This window comes from Mya arenaria, chromosome 13 (genome assembly GCF_026914265.1).
Source record: "Mya arenaria isolate MELC-2E11 chromosome 13, ASM2691426v1".
Lineage (NCBI taxonomy): Eukaryota > Metazoa > Mollusca > Bivalvia > Myida > Myidae > Mya > Mya arenaria.
In genome coordinates, this window is record NC_069134.1 from 67,272,445 (window position 1) to 67,278,731 (window position 6,287).

The following is a 6,287-nucleotide window of genomic DNA, read 5'->3' on the forward strand; positions in this document are numbered from 1 at the left end:
TTAGATGACCTGATGTTAAATGTTAATGATTAAGAACAGGCACAGTATGCGACGCGATGCGTTGATGGAATGATAAATTGCGATACGTTGATACGCCAAAATTGGGCAACAGGTATATAATTTATTTTATTTAACGGAAGAGAACATAAAGAGTATTAAGACTTGTACAAGATACATCGTCTTTTTAACCACAAAAAGAGACACAAACATGATGGTTGACCGGTAAGCGCAGTTGTTACCGCACTCCCTACTAACCTAGGTGACCTGGGCTCGATTCCCCGTCTGGGCTCGTGTTAGCTTGGTTGGTGGTCACTAAGCCGGACAAGTGGGTTTTCTCCGGGCTCTCCGGTATCCTAAATAAGATAAGACCACACTCTCGCGCAGCATCGTGCCAAGAGAGTGACTTAGTATAAGTTGATATTACTTTTTCACAATAGTTGTAAAATATTGAAAGTTTAAATTTAACATGTCGAATGAACAAGTACTATACAATATGAAGTATGAAATAGAAGTCTTTTTGAATAAGCAATCATGATCAAATAAGGTGAGGATGAACAGAAATAAGGTTAAACATTCACATGTATGATTGCACAAAGCTTCTTTAACATAATTCTGTAACATTCTGCCTACTTTTTTTAATATAACATTTAACAGTAGTACTTTGAGGGTTTCCTTTGCATGTTAAATTATTCTCAGCGGTGACATAATGACGTCTGAGTATGCTTCTTGTATATATTCCTTTTAAGATACTAAATCGAATTCAGGTATACATGTGCTCTCCTAACACGTGTGTACACAACTTCAAGGAAGGGATCAGAAAGTGAATAGTGTCATAAATATACGTGTTTAAATTCCGAAACAGTATATATTTTTTACATTGCAGTATAAAGCTAGGAAAACTATTGTTGCCCCAACAGCAAGTCCCGTTGTGAGCCAATATTTTGTTTAGGTGTCGTTATCTGGTGATACTTCCGAGAAAGTACATTTTTACTTATGTAAACCGATGTGTGTGTGGTTTAAACACTATGTTGCTAATCATGTCACTCTATGTGGATGAAATCCTATGTAATAGTAAGCTGACATTAAGTAAGTTCTTAATTAATACAAATGGGCGAAGTGAGCATAGGTGGAGTATTAAACACCTGCGAAACGTGAAATCCATATTTGTTTTAATATGCCTATTAACTGTAGCAATAACTATTAAAATAGTAAAATTTCCGTAACCAATACAACAATGCTATTTAACGCAAAATTGTTGGTTTAATACCTTTAATCATCAAATGGTTGGCAAATGCATTGTATGGCATTAAAAACTTGTTATATTGCATAAAAAATGCCTGGCATTCTACATGCATGTTTTGAAGAGATGTAAACAATAATTTACTAAACATGGATAAATGACAGGGAAAAAACCATTGAGTCGTTGGATGCTGTTTGACACTTAATTAATATGACATTCATTGTGCAAACAATAAACCTTTTACAGTGTTTGAAAGAGAAACAGTCTTCGGAACCCTAGCGTATCATAACCTATATGATACCCTGGGCAAATTGGCTAGGGAAACTTCGTAAATCTTGAATATTCAAAGGCATTTTCCAACCAATGAAATAGCCGAAACCAAAAAGGAAAGAATCTCGTTTGTGAAGAGCCACCGACATATTTAACAATATCTTGCCTAAAAAGATTTGTGAGCCGTGATCTAATTGGATCATTTCGAACCAAGTTTACCATGCGACCAATCAAGCGGCTTGAATTCACCTTATGAATTATTCATGAGTACGGGGTTTTAACAGCTGATTTGCTTAGGGTATCATACAGGTTATGATAGGCTGGGGTGCCGAGGATGGAAATAATCATGAACAAGTTGAAGTGCCGACACGCATTCGAAAGCGAACGCTATAAATTGAAAACAAGAAAAGATATGCATCCAAAGATTGGTATTTATATTGCAAATATAATGCAAATCAAGAAAATAAGTGCTAGTTATAAATATTTGAAACTTCAGTTTATCTTGTTTCCAAATCCGCTGTGGACCTAGTTAATGAGAAACAGTGTAAGTCTAGTACATCATGATTGTATATTTGCAATTTCATTAGCTTAAAATTGTTGGTCGTATTCTAAGTCAATTCAACTCACAACACAGTAAATCAAGTACCGGTTAAAACTGTTTCTCATGCAAGAAACCAATTTACTCCCACCCCAGATAAGTGAATCCAAATACTGGGCCTTGCTTGAAAACCCTATATTGCCCACGGGCCAAGGTAAAACACTAACCGCTAGTGTAAGATAGGTTCGGCCCCATCCGAGCCATGGAAGATAGTTATAATCCTCAACAGAGTTATCTACTTCTGGAATCAGTTGAAAAATATGGTCGAATCCGTTTTCTAGTGGTAACACTATTAGCCCGTGATTTACAGATTCGATCCCTCGCATCACCGCAATAAAAGATGTAAATAAAGGCTCATGATATGCAAGTACAAAAAACAGCTGTTTGTGACTTCACGATGATGACGATAAACATTATATGGTTACTATTATTTCAATTTTTGCGTATCTTGTCATTATTTTGCGTTTTAATAGTCATATGATATAATAACTTTTTTTCTAAAATACTTTATTGTCATTGACTTAATTGAAATAGCATCCGTTTAGTTTTATACAACTTTAATTTGAGATTCTCAAGAAAATGACTTAAGTTAGAAAAAGATGTTGAATGAGTTTAATTTACCAAACAACAACAACAGATGTTTCTATGAAAACTGGCGCCGGTAAGATATGATTATATTACACCAAAGAAAGAAATGTTTCTTTTATTTTATTTTTCTATAAAGATCTGTATTGAACTTATTTGTATTAAAATAGAAAGAAGACCAAGTTGTAATAAAATCATATTCGTCAATTGAACCATATGGCTATAGAATCCATACAAATGTATTTATACCCAAAACAAAACATATTCTGAGTAAAAAATGAACGAGATAAACCAGAAATTCCATTAACAGAATGTAAATTAAGTTTTCAATCACAATTCTTTCAAAACCTGGGCATGTTTTATAATTGTGAAAGCCGTTATATCCGAAAATGCTTTGGTTAACCATGACGCAAACTATGATGTGGGTCTATACAAAACCCTGTTTCCTGTGTACTTGAGTGCAAAATAACAACAGGAAATAAATACATTTTAACTCCTCATTATTGTTAACATTACCATCTGAAAAACATTGCTCTGTTGGTGACATTCCTGTAAATCATATACGGCCGTTGTTCGGAATGTAATGCTACTGACGTGCGTTTATGGCTAATATCAGAGGTGACGACTTTTACGTGTTACGGGTTCATTTTTTCGTATATTTGAGACTTTATTCAATATTAAAATTACATTACCCTGAACCCACCAACACAGTAAAGTATTTTTTAAATGATAAAGACAACTTAAATGTCTTATTCGTTTAAAACAGTGATTAAAGATTCTCGGACATGTTACAATAACCGAAAGCACAATAAAATCTGTAGTCGTTCAGTTTACAAGAATGGTTTATTAAGCAACACTTTCATCGACAAAAAGCAAAATCAGACCATGGTCTATTTAATAAGCTTGAAATATAAAACTTAAGTCTCTTAAATTCTAAGCTCTAAGTGAAAGTTATCAGTAAGATCAAACGTATAGAGTGTGATTTTCCAAATAAACGTTGAGGATGTTGAAAACAATGCATTTGCAATAAGCAGTTTTTGACAAAGCAAATCATTTATCTACCCTAATTTTTGCTTACTTCTTCAAAAATCTTATAATATACGTAATACCATACTTTTATGAATGCAGTGCAATTATTGTTTTTATACGCATAAACTAAGACATCTCATGTGTAATATGCTCTTGCAGTGATGAACTACAAACGTTCAGTGTGCGAGAAATAGTTTTGGACCTGTCATCAGAACCCACGCGCTATCATTCTGGTCATATAACAGAATATTCAATTGAGTTTTACAGTAGTTGTATCGCCTCGATGGCGATACTCTTCCATCGGCGGCGCTCCCCGTTCGTCTGTAACGCTCGCTGACCTTGTCAACTCATAAGAATTTTCTATGATTTCTCAGGATGGCTATTGTTTACCAAGTTTGCTTAATGGCCTAAGTAGTTTGTACCTGACAACATTTATATCGACTTACTCATCTCAGAGGTTTTGCAAAATCGTACCAAGCCTATATCAATTTTACGTTTATTGTTAAGAATTGCTTTAATAACATCCGATATGCCCATAGATTTAGTTCAACATAAAATACGGAGTGAATTCTGGGTATCCGTGAAAAGTCCAATCATCTGTGCAAATTCGATGATCTTCTTACAATTGCTTATGTCATATGTGGATTTCATATTCTACGTAAACCGTCATCAGGCTGTTTTAAAATTTCATATCCAGTATTTCCCGTAACATTATGCGAAAAAGACCAAAATATCAATAGTTTACCCGGAATGTGTGTCACAAGTTTTGAATCGAGGCAAAATGTGGTGCGGAAAAGTTAGGATTTTTTTTAATATTGGAGAGAAAAGAACAAAATGACATACAATCTCAGTGGACGCCGACATTTTCAGTGCCTGTTTTTAAAACAAGGTACCAATTCATCACCGCCTCAGATCGACACTAAAAAACATCGGTCGTCTACAGCTGAATTTAAACGTCACAGATACGTTTTATATAATTACACTCCGTTGACAAAATTACGTCTAAATAAGTTCTTCAATTCCTAGATTCTATTTTCTCATCAATCAGTTGATTCAATGCAAACTATGCAGACACCTGTCAGTGGATGATATCTGACATTTCGTGTTTTCTCATTTTCAAGGCGGGAAGAAAATGCGCCAAGTGGCGGGATTATAATTCGTAAATTCTTGACGTAGCCGGTCAAAAATGCGTTATTATAATGTGGTTAAATTTCGCCACACCACTAAGATTCGTTTCGACACGAAAAGACAACGAATTACTGTTTTTTGTTGTTGTTGTTGCACTTCAACCCTCCGGTAGCCAAATGAAAAACGATCATAACAATCATACTTCTGCATTTTCAACGATGAAACGTAGCGCGTGTAACGCATTTAGAATACAACCTACATTTACATTGAAATTCCAGATAGGCAATCATTAGTACACGGCAGGGGTAGCTCCAGTATTTGACGTTAGATGGGGCGTAACTAAAGGGCGTAACATTTTGACCTGCGACCCTCCCTTAGAACCCTAAAATCAAAGTGTTAGTAGGGGGGTATGGGGGTAATTTCAACTTTTGCGGGTGTTAGTCTAAAATTATAGACGTGTTATACGGAATTCTTCCAATCGCTAACGTCTAAACGGGTTTGTGCAAAAACCGGGGGGGGGGGGGGGGGGGGGGGCTTGAAAAATATTGAAATTGTATTAAGTGAAGTATTTTATGGCTTAAATTGATCATAAAGGTTTATATTCATATTTTACCATGTAAGTGAAAAGTTACTTTGCACAAAACAAACATTTAATGCATTAAAACACATTATTTACCTTTCCAATAAAACGAAAGTTGACTGACACAGACAACAATTATGCAAAGCGGAACAACTCGATCCGATCGTAATAACTCGGCCACCTCCGACAAGCTTCGAGATAGACATCGTAAATACAATCGTTACAACTCGGCCATGGCCGAAATGTTCCGATTGTTTAAAAATTGTACCATGAAGCCTTGCAGGTACCCTTCATGTATATATCGCTATGTTTTGACAGCAACAAATGAAAAAAAACACGTCAAACTCATAATTATTCGTAGGATATGACATTTTTATGTATGGAACTGATATAAAATAACATAATCTGGTAATATTTCTTGTTGTTATGATATTTTTTAGATGTTAAATGCTTTAACCCGGAATCCCGATCGGAATAACAACCCACTTTGGATACTAAACAATTTGTACGTGAATGATTTGCCATATCAAAAAACGTAAAAAAAATCCGTAAACGTACAATTATTTGGACTATAGCGGGTGTATAATGAAGACAATTTTTAACCACTAGACCTCAGTAGGATATCTTGAACATCTGACCATCAAGGGGTTCGAGGGTTTTGATGCCTTAGGAATAAATAAATATTTCTTTACAGTGTGTGGGGTAGATTTCTATGCGAGAGAGCATCTTGTTTACTAAGGAGATGAGCCCAATGACAAAATCTTACTATGAAACTGGTAATAGTATGATGGTGGATTCAATTGGCGCTTTTTTTTGTTCCATCAAATTGCGTCTAGCCCCGGTCTTGTTTACTCTTT